This window comes from Hyperolius riggenbachi, chromosome 12 (assembly GCF_040937935.1).
Source record: "Hyperolius riggenbachi isolate aHypRig1 chromosome 12, aHypRig1.pri, whole genome shotgun sequence".
Taxonomy (NCBI): domain Eukaryota; kingdom Metazoa; phylum Chordata; class Amphibia; order Anura; family Hyperoliidae; genus Hyperolius; species Hyperolius riggenbachi.
This window is the reverse complement of record NC_090657.1, coordinates 195,197,795-195,214,937: the sequence shown is the minus strand read 5'-3', so window position 1 is coordinate 195,214,937 and position 17,143 is coordinate 195,197,795. Positions and strand designations below refer to the sequence as shown.

Sequence of the window (17,143 nt, the reverse complement as noted above, 5' to 3'; positions counted from 1 at the left end):
ATAGAGAGGATCATTGTGGTTTGAATAATAAAACAACTTCTTTTGATTCCGAATTCTTTGTCATATGCATGGTGATCGGTATGGTGGGGGCGTGGTTAGAGGTGTAGAAGGGCCGTGTGATAAATTGTCCCTCTTTCTTATCTCAAAAAGTTGAGAGGTACAGTACAGAGTAAGAAAATAATATGGGCACTCAAAAATACAGACATCAGATCATAATACAGAAGTTACAGTGATAATTATATAGTAATTAACACAATGTACAGCAACGTACAAGACAGAAACAGGAGAAATCCTTGCCCTTTCAGACAAGTGGAAACTAGTCTGTGTAATCACCTTCTGCTTTTAATGTTATGATGTACTAAGTACCTTACAGTCTGATATGTAAAATCCTGGCAGTTCTGAAATTCCATAACCTAACTTATTACCCGTTATCTATAGCTAAAATGAAAGAGCCGTATTTGGGATTGTGCTAGATTCAGCACCATGGATAGCAGAACTCTGTGCTCGGAAAACCAGATATCTTTGCAAGCTTTTAGAGTCTTGGATCAGAAATATGTATATACTGTATACTAATATATATACTGTATATACTCACACACATAAATTCATAGACATGAACACTGGACTGTAGCACTGGCTCTTTAGTATTTATCCTATGTATTTTCCAAAGCTGCCAGACTGTTCATATAGCACCCCTCAATAATTTCATATCATATTTGTGTGGCACGATGCCTTGCATAGTTCAAAGTCCCAGGTACATTCCTCTGACATCAGCCCCAGCCAAAGGCCTAGTGTTCTTTTCCATCTGATTCAGAGCTACCTGTTGCAGCATCACTTCACTGCTAAACTTTTCTAGACTGAATTTAAAATTCACTTTGCACCTAGACCGTGTTTCCCCCTTATGGACCAGAGCAGTTTTGACATTTTAGCTATGTCCCAATATAATCAGCAATAATTTTATACTTACTCATGACACCTATCGTTTTTTTCAAGACAAACTAGGCTTTCATTGTGTGGCATTTTTCCCCTCGAAAAATGTTATTTTCTATGCATTTTAATGGGAAAAAGAGTAAAAAAAATAGGAAAAACATTATTTCTCAGTTTTACCAATTCCAGTTTAAAAATAAAAAGTCCTACCGTATATAAAAACACAAAATTTGTTTGGCTATTTTTGCCATTTATCACAAAACTTTTATTAGGTTCCTGTCACAATTTATGGTGAGAATATTTGATTCTGAAATGTTACTACAGTTAGTATTTTTGACTATGTACTAAGAAAATACACGTATTTTTAATGGTACAAAATCAATCTTATTGGCTCAGGGAACATATTACCTTTCACCAATTAGTGCTGCAGCAGATAGTGCTGGAGGGGTGCACAGGAGCAATGCCCAACCATGCACAGCTGTGCTTCAGTTACAAGATGTACTGTACATCTACGTCCTCGGGGCTTAGATGAAGTCACAGAGGATGTAGATATACTGTAGTGGTGGATAAAGTGATTAATAAATCCAGTAATAATAATTCAAGTATTTGTATAACTCTTTTCACCTGTCGGACTCAAAGCTTATGAGGCAGCCACTAGAACGCACTCAGTAGGCAGTGGCAGTGTTAGGGAAGCCTGCCCAAGAACTCCTTACTGAATAGGTGCTGGCTTACTGAACAGGAAGAGCCAAGATTTCATCCCAGTAACCAGTACACTATCCGGCTTATAGTTCTACATCGTCCCAAAGTATTTACTTCATAAACAATCTATTATTAGGAGATTTGGGCCCAATCCAATCCACGTTTTTTCCTAGGTGATATTTTTACACTGTATCAATAGCAAGAAAATGATCATAATATGTTGGCAGTACTTTTCCACAAATGTTTCCATACCCTTTCATTTGCAGAGTGCAGAAAAGTTAATTCAAACATAAGGAGAAAACTTGTGAGTGAATTAGATCAGGCCCATTGACCTTTAGATCAGTCGCCATATAGGTGTACATTCTGTGGAATGCTCAATTGATGCTACTGCCTTGGCAAGCAAAGGCTTTCTCAGAAGTCTTGCACAGAAGAAAATGTTTTTCAATTAAACATAGCATGCCTCAGTAACACACACACATACATGACATTCCTGCTATTCATAAGCATCTTAACAGATATAAACACCTTGTTGCTCACAGTAAGTTATAAAGTTATTCACAAAACCTTGCTAAGACATACATGTGCATCACGAAATCTATGCAGCACATAGCACAACTGCATTATAGCATAGCTCACATTCAGGGCCAGATTTGTACTGTTTACCGCCCAAGGCCAACTGTCACCAGCTGCCCCGATTCCAACAGCATCTCAACCAAGCACCCCATTCCCCTTAAAGAGAAACTCCGACCAAGAATTGAACTTTATCCCAATCAGTAGCTGATACCCCATTTTACATGAGAAATCTATTCCATTTCACAAACAGATCATCAGGTGGCGCTGTATGGCTGATATTGTGGTGAAACCCCTCCCACAAGTAACTCTGAGTATGTACTCTTGGCAGTTTCCTGTCTGTGAACCTTGCTGCATTGTGGGAAATAGCTGTTTACAGCTGTTTCCAACTGCCAAAAAAACATGCAGCAGCTACATCACCTGCCAACAGTAAAAATGTCACCATATAATAAATGTCAGAATGTAAATCAGGGATTTAAAAGATTTTACAATGGGCAAACACTGACTACATCATTTTTACATAATTATTGTAAAAATGAAGCACTTTTTTATTACATTATTTTCACTGGAGTTCCTCTTTAAGTATAGGTAGCCAGATGATTCACCTTCCTCCCCAATAAGTATCCAGATGCTTCTCCCCCTCCCCTACAGGTGGCCAAGTGTTTCTCCACCTCCCTCCCTCCCCTACACCTCCCTCCCTCCCTCCCTCCCCTAAAGTAAGCCAGATTCTTCTCCCCCACCCATAGGTAGCCAGATACTTCTCCCCCTCCCTCCCCTAAAGTTACCCAAATGCTGCTCCCCCACCCACAGGTAGCCAGATGCTTCTCTTCCCCCCTATACATAGCCAGATGCTTCTCTGTATGTGAGCAGAGGTGAGTGACTGATATGATCATAGTTATAAGGGGAGAGGGAGGCCAGAGGTTGAGTTGGACTAGGTGAGCGGAGTGACAGGCATCGTTGCCTTACCTGTGCTGCTTCTCGTCAATGGCACTGCCGAAGTTCTCCTGACTGCCAGATGTACACAGAGAAGCAGCACAGGGCACAGCCACAGGCAGCTGGCAGAAGAGTACCGCTTACCACTGCACCTCTCCAGCCTTCTGCTCACCCGCCCTCACTCCTGTGGTGCCCTAGGCCATGGCCTATGTGGCCTTGGCTTAAATCCGACCCTGCTCACATTATTTATGCAACAACTAAGTTACCTGTTATATAAACAAAGTATATTACATGTATAAAGCGAGTTATTAAAGTGTGAGTAATGCCCTATGTAAATTGCGTAAATCCTGGTAAACTTTACATGCACTCTCTGCATGTGTACATTTTACAGAGGTTTTGTGAATATACCCCAATATTTGCAAAAAATATTAACCTCTGTTTACGTACCTTTATTATCTGGATGACCACAAAGAATTTTCATAATGAGACTAAATCATAAGAGGGTACCAGGTGACAAACAATCTACCCATTTATCTTATGGGTTAACGGTTCTCAAACAAACAACTGAGAGACCATAGGTATATCATGTACCCAGGCCCATTGTAAGAGGTGTGTGGGTTTGGTCTCCACCTGGGGTCCAGTGGTGGAGGGTGGTGGAACAAGCGCATGCAGAGTACGCAGCAGAGTTTGTAGTAAACTCACCTCTCCGGGATCCACACGTGCCCATCTCCATCCTCCTAGGCATCCCGCCTCATTGGCAACAGCCCTGTCTGTGATGACATGACACTTATGTGATCACAGGCCATGTTACAAATGAGACAACACTGCAACAGTGCAACACTAAGTAAGGGGAGGGAGTAAATACAAGGCCAAAGTTCTCTTTTCCATTCTATCTTCCTCTCCTTGTCATCTCTGCAAAGAACCCAGATAGCTCATTGTGACCCAGGACCACTTGTTATCTCTGTTACTGAGGTTAGGTTTCCTCACTTCCTTTCAATGATGATGCTTTACAGTAACAGATGTGAGAAAAAGGCTCCTTCAAGTGGGATAACTCTGACATAACAGTCAATAAAAAATGTGTTTTCCTACGTTTTATTACCCATACAGTTATCATGTTTGCTTTTTTTCACAAGTCATATTGTCTGTCTACAAATTACAAAAGTGCAGTTTATCTGCTCTGAAAGCGGACATTGCATTTTATTGCATAGCTGCTGCATTTATATATTAAAATCTATCTAGTGATCACGTCTCAGTTGCACACATCCAAGAAGCTGAGAGAGCTCAGTGTCTGCACTTTGCTAATATTTTCTAAATGTACCTGGCAAGGGAATGTAAACAAAATATAATGTTATCGCCTCTTTGGGTGAAGCCAGAAGATGCCCACTAAAGCAAGGAGCTTTCCACTGAAGAACAAAGTGCTGTGTTTAATTGTTTGAATGTTGTTGTGGTAGTAGATTGTATGTTGTAAATAATTGTTTAGAGCAAAGAGGAAATGTTGAGTTTCATACCACTTTAACATAGTGTGGGGGAAGCACAGAGAGCAAACACTGTCCAAAACCTACAATCTTAAAATGTTAAAAATGTGGCTTCAGTTGGGCAATTATAAAGTGCTTAAAAAACATGCAAGGCCAGATCCTTTTGAAATGATTCATACCAGAACAGAGGCTTTCTACAACTCCTCCTTGTCCTAAATGGCACAATATGTTATCTTTCCAGACTGACTGGCCATACAGCAAATTCCTGGACAGCTGCCCTGTAAATATAAACACACAGACCCTAAATGGAGAAATATTTCCATACCCTAGGGACAGCAACTAAAACAGAATCATGTATCCTATGAGGGGTTCCTTGTACATATCTCAACAAAAGCTCATTTATATTCAATACAAGTAAAATCCCCTTATAGTAAACTTCTAGAGACACGGCCAAGTAGTTTACTATGTCAAAATTGGTCATCCGTTGTATATTCATACAGGCACATGGTCCAGACCTGGAGGCTGAGTTTACTATAGCCAGAGGTTTACTATTTGATAGTTTACTACAATGAGATTCTACTGTTTAAGAATATATAGGTAGCCAAAATGTTACAAGTTAAAAAAAAACTCCCAACCATTACTAAAATATATCCAAAGCTGAAATAAATAGCCCTTGATTATAAACCTGATGGTCCTGTTTTGACTGCTTAGCTTATGTTTCGGTTGTCAACAAATTATATCCTTCATTCATGTTTCCAGTAAGGAAAACATAATTAAGGCGAATAACAGTTGTAATGAACAAGCAATACTGCACTAAAGATAATCAGATCCTTACTAAAAATATGCATGTAGGAAAAGTGACAAATAGATGAAAATGTAATGTGCACATACTAGTACAAAATAAGTAGCACTCTCTGACCGCTCACATAACATACCATCAGAGAGTCCCATGACGCTCATTTTTTTTTTCATAACAAACGATCGTTTTCGTGAGATCATGTAACTAAACTTAGTTAAAGAATGTTAAGTGACGTGCTGCGTTCATGACCGTCATGATGGATTCCATCACGGACTATCATGCTGATCCACCCAGACTCCCGCACAATTACCGCGATTGTTTCAAATTTTGTTCAAGCCCATTGTTTGTTCCCATGGTACGCTCGTTCGTTGTATATTTCGTCGCCGCAGATACCCCAATCCCTCCTCTCGAGTCTCTCATCAGTATGTAACTTAAGTTTTCTCTTAGGTGATCTTTTCACATTATAAATAAAATGCCTTTAAAGCCACCAGCAAGCAAGACAATTCTCAGAATCATTTTGACAGTACTTTTTCACCTAATTTTAAGTACTTTTTCAATTGCAGAGTGCAAAAGGTATTTTAACCCTTTGGGGACCGGCTGCCTGACACCCCCCCCCCCCCCCTTAACCACTTGCCGACCGCACGCTTATACCGTGCGTCGGCAAAGTGGCAGCTGCAGGACCAGCGACGCAGTACTGCGTCGCCAGCTGCAGGCTGATTAATCAGGAAGCAGCCGCTCGTGCGAGCGGCTGCTTCCTGTCAAATCACGGCGGGGGGCTCCGTGAATAGCCTGCGGGCCGCCGATGGCGGCTCGCAGGCTAAATGTAAACACAAGCGGAAATAATCCACTTTGTTTACATTGTACGGCGCTGCTGTGCAGCAGCGCCGTAAGGCAGATCGGCGATCCCCGGCCAATCAGCGGCCGGGGATCGCCGCCATGTGACAGGGGACGTCCTGTCACAGGCTGCACAGGACGGATAGCGTCCTGTGCAGCCCCGATCACCAGGGGGCCAGGTAGGAGAGGGAGCGGAATTTCGCCGCGGAGGGGGGCTTTGAGGTGCCCCCCCCCGCCAGCCACACGCAGGCAGGAGAGATCAGACCCCCCAGCACATCATCCCCCTAGTGGGGAAAAAAGGGGGGTGATCTGATCTCTCTGCCTGGTGTTTGATCTGTGCTGGGGGCTGTAGAGCCCACCCAGCACAGATCACATAATTCAATGCTGGTCCTTAAGGGGGGGTAAAGGGTGGGTCCTCAAGTGGTTAAGGACCAGGCCATTTGGTGGGGTCAGGCAGCCAGATCCCCAGTATGGCTGGGTAGGTATGATGTCCCCTGTGGGGCCAGGTATCCCCAGTATAGCCTGCAGCCTTTACTCACCTCCCAGGCTCCATAGATGAGCAGCTGTAGACCCCTCCGCTCTCGTCGGCATCCCCGCTCGCACTGATGTTAAGTTCCTGGTCGCGGCTTGATGACGTCATCAAGCCAGGATCCGACACTTACGTCAGAGCGAGTGGGGATGCCAGCCAGAGTGGAGGGGAGCGCCGATCTCCGGGGTAAGGTCAGGAAGGTGAGTGGATTCTCTTTTTCTCCCCCTACCGCCACAGCTCTAACAGTGATCACTGTGATCACTAAAGGGAGATGTCAGCTGTCATATGACAGCTTAACCACTTGAGGACCGCGGTGTTAAACCCCCCTAGTGACCAGGCCAATTTCTCATAAATGGGCCACTGCAGCTTTAAGGCCTCACTGCAGGGCCGTCCAACTCAGCACACAAGTGATCCCCCCCCCCCTTTTGTCCCCACCAACAGAGCTTTCTGTTGGTGGGGTCAGATCGCCCCCAGGATTGTTTATTTATTTATTATAAATATTTATCTATTTTATTAAATTTATTTTTAATTTTTATTTATTTTCTAAAACTCCCTACAAGGAAAAAATGAAAAAATGCACTATTTCTCCAAATTCATCCCCTATGGTTTTAATATAAACACTGCTACTGTGCATAAAACCCACACATTTTATCTGCCCATTTGTCCTGGTTATCACAAGATTTTAATTATGTCCCTAGTACAAAGTATGGTGACAATAGTACATCATTTGGAAATAAAGGTGTATTTTTTTTTTTTTTGTGGTTCTTTTTCCACAATTTTCACGTGCACGTGCGGGAGCGCGCACAGCAGCAGCAGCACTGTCTGACTTATAAAAACATCCTGGAGCCATTAAGAGGCTCTAGCAGGACATTTTTACAAGTCAGCATGTCATTAAGTGGTTAAACAAACAATTAAAACACCACTAATCAAAAAACAATTCTTGGACCCTACAGCCCTCTCTAATTATCGTCCAGTCTCACTTCTTCCCTTTGCTTCCAAACTGCTGGAACAACACATCTACTCAGAACTAGTCTGACTTCCTGTCTACTAACTCCTTGTTAGACCCCCTTCAGTCTGGCTTCCAATCTCACCAAAGTTGCAAAAGACCTTGTAGCAAAATCCAAAGGCCAATTTACTGTACTAATACCCCTTGACCTTTCCTCTGCCTTTGACACTGTTGATCATTCTGCTCCTCCAGACACTCTCTTCACTGGGTGTCAAGGGCCTAGCACATTCTTGTATTAGCTCCTACCTGTCTGAACGCTCTTTCACTGTCTCCTATTCCAACACTTATTCCGCTCCACGTTCAGGAGTTGATCCCCTTGGGCGATATTGCCGGGCTCCACACACGCTGAGGGATGACGAGTGGTGCATGCGTGACTTCATGCAGCGGGTGGGGAGCAGGGCAAACAAGGGGATTGGCATTGCTGGGGTTGAGTAGATCTGTCCAGTGGATCGCTCGCTGGTTGAGAATCGGGTGTCATCAGGTGCTGTACACACGTCTGATTTTATGCTGAGGCGGTCATTTTTGGCTGCCTTAGCTGTCTTAAGTCAGGCGTGTGTGAGAATTAATTTAAAGTGTACCCGAGGTAACAAAAAAAAAAAAAAAACAGATACTTACCCAAGAGGATTCCCATGTCCTCCTGGCCCACACGGTTGCTGCGCGTGGACCCTATCTGACAAGAGCTTGTTAGATATGCTGCATGGCCATGCTCCTCCCAGGCAGTAAGCCAGAGCCGTTTGTCCATGAGCGGCTCCATGCTACTGTGCAGATGCAAAGCATGGCGAGGAGCACAGATGCCAAACTCAAGGGGGTCCTGGGCAGCGGTGGTGGTCTCAAGGAGGACAAAGGACGCCTCTATAGGATCCAGAAGTTTCCTTCTTTATAGGTAAATATCTCAATTTGTTGCATTACGTTCACCTTGGGTGTGCCCAAAACCATTGTATTGGAAAGCATAAAGCCACATACTCATCATAACGACCCAGGAAGATGGATTCAGTGACGTTTTCCTATGACAAGCACCCCCCCCCCCCCCCCGATTAATCTTCCTGCAGGCGACGTAATGTGACGGGAGTCAAGCTATCACATTACTTCGCACAGAGTCATCGGGATCCGATCCACTGTGACAGTCATTATCATCATGACACAAAACATGTTTTATTTTTCAGTGTGTTTTTTTTTTTCTACAGTCCATAATTACAAGCCCCTATGTAGTAAAGTAAAAGTAATTTTTTTAAAACTGATTTTTCTTACAAGTTTTTTTTTGGGGGGGGGGGGGGAGGGGGGCTTTGGTAGTGTTATTTATTAATTTTACTAATATTGTGTTTTACTTTTTGGCCCCATGATGGCGCTAGTGAACAATCTCACGTTATAGGAAGTGTTCCCTTTTTTTAAAAATTTAACTACACTGTGACTGTTTCCCGTTTTATGAATGGACGTGGCCACTGATCGCGGTCACGTCCTTTTTATTCCAGGCATTGCGATTGGGTAGAGGACCACTCAGTCCTCTTCCCCAATCACTGAACACGGAATCTGGTTGGAAACGGCGGTGGGAGCGGCGCGCACACGTGCGGAGTGGCGGCGGGAACGAGCAACGTATTAAAACGTCTTGTTGCCGTTACCAGGCTCAGACATGACGTTTTAATATGCTACTTTGTCATTAACTGGTTAAAGAGACTGTAATTAAAAGAAGTTCCCCTGGGGGGTACTCAACTCGGTAGGGGGAAGGCTCTGGATCCTATCAAGGCTTCCCCCTCTTCCTGTCTCCCACGGCGGTCTTGCAGCAGCCCACGGAATGCACAGCCGACAATTTGTCATGCTGTGCAATGTTTAACTTTTCTGGTTCCAGTGGGGGCGCTGGTGCGGCTCTCCGCTCAGAAATAGTTGGAAATAGCCAATCTAAGTTGGGTCCGCTCTACTGCACAGGCTCAGGAGACTTGAACCTGCGCAGTAGAGTGGACCCAACCGGGATCGGTATTTCCACCCAGCCCAGTGGCTGGATAGTGTAATGGTTAAGGGTTCTGCCTCTGATGTAGGCGTCCTGGGTTCAAATCCTGGCTCTTCCTACTCAGTAAGCCAGCACCTATTCAGTAAGGAGTTTCTTGGGCAAGTCTCCCTAACACTGCTACTGAGTGCGCTCTTGTGGCTGCCTCGCAAGCGCTTTGAGTCCGACAGGAGAAAGGCGCTATACAATAAAAGGAATTATTATTATTATTATTATTTCGGAGCCGAATGCCACTACTGCGCCTGGCTGGAGCCGGGAAGGTAAATATTTATATTCCCGCCATTTGGGGAGCGCTCGATTGCGCCATCGTGAGATGGGGAAAGCCTCAATAGGATCCAGAGGTTTCCCCCTTCCGAGGCGAGTACCACCCATGGGAACTTTTTATGTTACAGATTCTCTTTAACTGCCTACTTTTTTCGTGATAGTGGTCCTTTAAGAAGATACCACAATATCTTTATGAAAACAAGTAACATTAGCTCCGCCTGCAGATGTCTGAGATCATGCTGTTTTTTTTTTTTCCCTCTACTGAATAAAAATAAATATCGACAGCAGCCCCCCCTCCCCCCCCCAAATCTCAGCGCTTTTATAATCCCTGTATGTGACAGCACCTATTACCCAGCACAACTGTTATTGGTAGAATCAGACATTATAAGCTCAGGGACAGGAGTATTACTAAACATTTTAAAGTCTCTTCCAATATCCCCAGCCTGTAACCCATATCCTCTGTAATGCGACAGAAAGGAATACAAACAAACACAGACCAAATTAATAGCCGTCTTTCTTCCCTCTTCCAGTCTGTGTGTTATCTTTATTTCTATTTATTTTTCTTCTTTCAAATTGATTTTCGTTTTGGTGTTCCAATTACAGGCTACCCTCAGAAAAAATGTAATCCTAACTCAAAGAAAATAGTCATTCATTTTGCTGGCCAAGAGACAAAGCTGGGCCTATTGCCGGCGCAGGCGTTCAATACCAGAAACCCAGATGATGACCTTCAAATGACTTTCAAACAATCTACTTGCTCTGAACAGCTTGCGATTAATGGCTACACGGAGAGGTTCGCTGTCTGGTGCTGGAAGGGCTTAACAGCCCAGGTAAAATAAGTTATAAAACCGGCGACTTAATGCCCCAAATCAAAGGGAATAATTCATAAATAAAGAGGCGGTGTGTAAACTGTGCGCTGGGGCCTCTTTTTCTTTCACCCACGCTGTGGCCCTGCATTGATTTCCCCATTATCTGACCACAGACATTCCGTTTCCTTTGGCAAGAGACGGCAGTCAACACAGAGAAAACAAGAGCCAATAGTTTTAATAAAAGGATATATCGGGCAGGAACAGAGTCATGTATTATTATATGTCTAGTAAAACTGTAATCACAAACCGCGGCCTTTGTGCAAAGCCATGAATAGGGGCTGTGCAGGCCTCTGAAATTCTTATTATCCCCTTTGGTCTGAACAGATAGGATATTTGATAGCTACAGAGACAACAGTAGCTACTTTTACTGGAGTTCTCTACTGTCCTTAATAATATATCAGCTTTCCTTGTCAATGGTATACTGAAACTCAATCAGCATATTTATTTAAAAAAACAGTATCTTAAAATGGATGCTGTATTGTTGTTTAAAGTCACTAGACTGCAGAAGCCGTGCACATGTGACATAACGCAACTTCCTTCAGCACACAGTCACAAATAATACCATATAAATAACATCAGCCCCATGCATCAATCAACACAGAACAAATTATCTCCCTCGCAAAAAACCTTCCTTCAAAAACAGTGAAATCATTATTATAAAACATTAAAGTCAACGGTATAAAAAATGACTAATGTTAACCACCTTACATTGCAGGTATAGTGGGTACGTGTGAAAATAGCAATCGGTAGTGATAAGGGCGCCGGATATAGCCATTATTCTGATTCGCAACTGGTAAAATGGGCATCAGGAAATGCCATAGAATATCAGCAATTTACCGATATTCTAATATCCATAGTGATATTCTATTATTCCTTGCTGGAACCTAATTCTAACACTAACCTTCCACTGTCTACACCGAACACTAACCTCCCCCCAGCTACTACTAACACTAACACCCTCCTAACACTAACTCTTTCTAATCTATGCCTAACACTATCCTCCCTCCACCTACTCTAAACACTAACCTCCCCCAGCTACTACTAACACTAACACCCTCCTAACACTAACTCTTTCTATTCTACGCCTAACACTATCCTCCCTCCACCTACTCCCAACACTAATCTCCCCCCAGCTACTACTAACACTAACACCCTCCTAACACTAACGCTTTCTAATCTATGCCTAACACTATCCTCCCTCCACCTACTCCCAACACTAATCTCCCCCCAGCTACTACTAACACTAACACCCTCCTAACACTAACTCTTTCTAATCTATGCCTAACACTATCCTCCCTCCACCTACTCTAAACACTAACCTCCCCCCAGCTACTACTAACACTAACACCCTCCTAACACTAACGCTTTCTAATCTATGCCTAACACTGTCCTCCCTCCCCCTACTCCCAACACTAACCTCCCCCCAGCTACTACTAACACTAACACCCTCCTAACACTAATGCATTCTAATCTACGCCTAACACTATCCTCCCTCCACCTACTCCCAACACTAACCTCCCCCCAGCTACTACTAACACTAACACCCTCTTAACACTAACGCTTTCTAATCTATGCCTAACACTATCCTCCCTCCACCTACTCCCAGCTACTACTAACACCTTAGAAACACTAAGGGCATGTTTCCACTGAAGTAATGCAGAGCTGTGCGCTCAGCGTGGCTCTGCACATCACTCCTGGGGGCGGAGCTTGCGATCCCATTCATTATACTGAATAGGATTGCGGGCCAACTTGCCTAGAAATGCAGACAACCAAGCGCTGTGGTTCAGCTGTGAATCGCAGCGCATGAGTGGAAACATCAGAGAGTGCAGTCTATGCACTCTATGATTTCCCTGCGATAAATTACAACTAATTTACCTAGAACATCTCTAAACATATTATTTATGAAGTCCTGAAAGACAGCCGGAGCATTACAAAGACCAAAGGGCATGACAAGATATTCGTAATGTCCGTCCTGGGTGTTAAAGGCTGTCATCCATTCATCCCCCTGACGTATTCGTATCAAGTTGTAGGCACCTCGTAAATCTAGTTTGGAAAAAATCCTGGCCCCTGAAACCTGGGCAAAAAGATCATTGATCAGAGGTACAGTAATTTTGTTGAGTCCCCTATAATCAATGCATGGACGTAAACCCCCGTCCTTTTTTCCCACAAAAAAGAACCCTGCCCCAACTGGCGATGTAGAGGGTCGGATAAATCCTTTGTCTAAATGCTCTTTAACATACTGCTTCATGGCTAATTTCTCAGGGCTAGTCAGATTGTAGAGATGCCCTCGTGGAGGCATGGTACCAGGCAGCAGTTCAACAGGACAATCATAGGGTCTATGAGGTGGTAACTTATCTGCAGATTGTGGAGAAAAGACATCCGAATAGTCAAGATAAGGTGGTGGAATCTTATTAGACTTCACCTCTAAACTTGAGAATGACAAACTCTTCAAGCACAACCCTTGACAATGATGTGACCAACTGGTGAGATGCCCGGAACACCAATCGATACAAGGGTTGTGAAGTTGAAGCCATGGCAACCCCAACACTAAAGGGCTGGATGGCATTCTAAGTACAAAAAACTGAATCAGTTCGAAATGCATGACCCTAACCTGCAGAGAGACTTTAGGAGTGACAGAAATGGGAGTTTTGGACTGCAGAGGGGTGTCATCTATGGCTGTAACAAAAAGCTTGGTCTACTGCACTTAGGTGCTGGAGTTTTCCGGAAAGACTGAGCATAGTGACCTCTCACCACAATACATACATACATTTTATTTTTTCCTCCTAAGCTTCTCCGCTGGAGAGAGCTTGGAATAACCCAACTGCATAGGCTCTTCGGTCGGGACGGAAGAGGCATTATTCTGTCTACCAGAACTAGGATAGGTTTTCCCCTGACGTCGGTACCTGATACGTCTGTCTGCCCGTATGGCCAAGGAAATAGCATCCTCCATTGTTTTAGGTTCAGGATGACTAATACATCATTCACTGCATCAGATAAGCCAAGAAGAAATTGATCCAGGAGTGCTGCCTCACCCCACTTAACTGACACAGACCATTTCCTAAACCCGGCAGCATATTCCTCCACAATATGATGGCCCTGACGGAGGTCTCACAATTTACGGGCAGCAGTGGCTGAAACATCAGGATCTGCATATATGGTGGCCATAGCTTTAAAAAAAATTCTCAATGGAGGTAAGCGCCTCGTGTTCAGGATTTAAGCCATAGGCCCAAGTTTTATGAGTCACCCCGAAGTAATGTTTTAATAAGGGTGATTTTCTGGGATTCAGTTCCAGAAGATCTAGCCCTCACCTCAAAATAGGACAAACAGCGATTCTGAAAATTACTGAAATCAGAACGTTGGCCTGAGAATTTCTCAGGCAAAGGCATTTTAGGTTCTAGAACAGGTACATTAGGTGTACTGGGTAGAGACTGCTGTGCGTTAGCACTAGCGGAGACATTCAATTGAGCAAGTGTGTTAGTCAGTCGAAAACAGGCCGTTAACGAGAGCAGATGGGTGAGGTGCAAAGGGATTGGGAAAATCATAGTCAATCAACAAGCCGGGTCATACACGTAAGTCAGATGTCAGTCGTACAGGAAGGATTACACAGGAGCAAAGTCAGAAACAGGCCGAGTCAACACAGATATCAGATGTCAGACGTACAGAGGGGTTAGGCAGATTCAAGGTCAAAGAGGCAGGCAAAGGTCGGTACACAGATCAAAATACAGTATAATATATATATTTACAAATGTATAATATTACAAATAGAAATTACAATATAATTCTACTGACTAGAGTACATATATATCGTGCTGATGCGCAATATATGAATGTAGCTCTCACGACTCTCACTAGCTAAGGCCAAGAACCAGCGAACTGATTAGTATCAAGGCCAGTGAGCAACTGACTCACTTGGGCTAATATACCCACAGGATAGATCCAGGTCCCGCCCCCAGGATGACAGCCCCTCTGTCAAACACGCCTCCTCAGCCCATAAAGGCTGCTCTGTTCCACGTGCGTCTGACTGGAGGTTCTGCGCACGCGTGCTGCCGCCGGAGGGATTCTGGGGATTCCAGAAGACAACGGAGCGGAAGTCTCGCCGCCGGAGACGCCTCGGGACCCGCCGGTTGAAGGTAAGATCGTTACATCTTGTTTCAAATTTGCAGATAGCCAGCTATAGCACAACATCCCAAAAATCGAGGATGATGGTTCCACAAATCCAACAGCCATGTGGGTTAAGCGCCTCTGCTGGCATCAAGACCAATCTCACAGAGGGGCCTACGCTAACAGTGAACGCATTTGCGTGGTGTGACTTAATCCACATGCCTGTTAGATATGTGGAACCAACAATCTCGATATTTGGGATGTTGTCCTATCCATTGGCTATCTAAGAGTTTGAGTCTTTGAGTTAATTTAAAATGTTGCTCTTCCGCCTATATATGCCTAACATTATCCTCCTGTACCTACTCCTAACAGCAATCATTCCTGGCTATGAAGCTGTAATTTACCACAGCGGATTTAACCACTTCACTACTGAGAGGCTTTTCCCCTTCTGTACCAGAGCCATTTTCCTCTTTCAGTACTCCTTCCATTCATTCACCAATAACTTTATTACTACTTAGCACAACAAAACGGTCTACAATTATCTTGTTTTTTTCACCACCAATTAGTTTTTCTTTATGTTGTACATTTTGATAAGAATTATTTTACTCTAAATGCACTTAAGTGGAAAAAAATAAGAAAAACATGGAAAAAAATCATTAGTTCTCATTCTTCGGACATTAAATGTAACGAGCGGCGGGGACGCCGTTTCTTCCGTCCCCGCCGCTCTCTCGGCTCCCCCGCGTCACGGTATTGAGCCAGCTGACCGGCAGGTCAGCTGACGTCACAGGGAGCGCTTCCCGCCCCTGATTGGCCGGCTGGCGGGGGCGTGCCTGAGGGCTCCCCTGCCGGCATAAAGACAGCGAGTTGTCAGTGGCTCGCTGTCTGTTGTCGTGAATACTAGTGTGTTAGGGCTCAGACCTTAGATTAGATCCTGTGTGTGTACTTTGACCCGGCAGGACCCCGGAGGAGTCACACTTAGACTAGGATTGTATATATTGTATTGATTATCGGTTTTGACCTTTGCTCGTTCCTGACTATTCTCTCGCTCTGATTCTGTACTTCCGCCAATCTGATACCGTTGCCAAACCTTGCCTGACCTTTGACTCTGAGCCTGCTTTCCGATTCTGTACTTCAGCCATCTGATTCTGTTGCCGACTCTTCGCCTGCCCCTCATTCCGATTTCTGCTTACCGATTTTGTATCTTATCTGCCTGTGTGTTGCCGACCTTTTTCTGCCTGACTCTCCTACTCACCAGTAGGCCAATTGCCACTGGTGAGGTTACTCCTGAGGTCCTCAGCTGATCTCTCCCGTCTGGGAGGTTAGTGTGGGAATCTTCAGAGTACTACAGAGTACTACTGTGTGCACCAATCACTCTACACACGTACAATAAAGTTGGTATCTAAATCGCTCTTCTCACTATATCTGTATTATTGGTGATACTGCAGATCACCAGTACTCAGATCCTGGTCGCTACACACTGTTACATTAATGTTTTAAAATTATACATGCTACCGTAATTACCCCCCCCCCCCCATTTTATTTTACCATTTGTCCCAGTTATTGCAATGTATAAAATATTATATAGTACAATGTATAGTGCCAATATTTTAACCACTTCACCATTGAGGGGTTTTACCCCCTGACCACCAGAGCAATTTTCACCTTTCAGCGCTCCTTCCATTCATTCGTCTATAACTTTATCATTACTTATCACAATTAAACGAACTATATCTTGTTTTTTCCACCACCAAATAGGCTTTCTTTAGGTGGGACATTATGCCAAGAATTATTTTATTCTAAATGTGTTTTAATGGGAAAATAGGAAAAATGTGGGAAAAAATTCCTTATTTTTCAGTTTTCGGCCATTATAGTTTTTAAATAATGCATGCTACTGTAATTAAAACCCATGAAATGTATTTGCCCTTTTGTCCCGGTTATAAAACCATTTAAATTATGTCCCTATCACAATGTTTGGCGCCAATATTTTATTTGGAAATGAAGGTGCATTTTTTCAGTTTTGCGTCCATCCCTAATTACAAGCCCATAGTTTATAAAGTAACAGTGTTGTACCCTCCTGACATAAATATTTAAAAAGTTCAGTCCCTAAGGTAGCTATTTATGTATTTTTTTTTATAGTAAAT

General features: G+C 43.6%; 1 long non-coding RNA gene across 1 annotated transcript in view; it reads right to left on the bottom strand.

The window, feature by feature from the left end:
• Positions 1-17,143, bottom strand: part of LOC137542393 (uncharacterized) — a 319,706-nt gene that overhangs the window by 22,114 nt on the left and 280,449 nt on the right. The window lies entirely within an intron of this gene.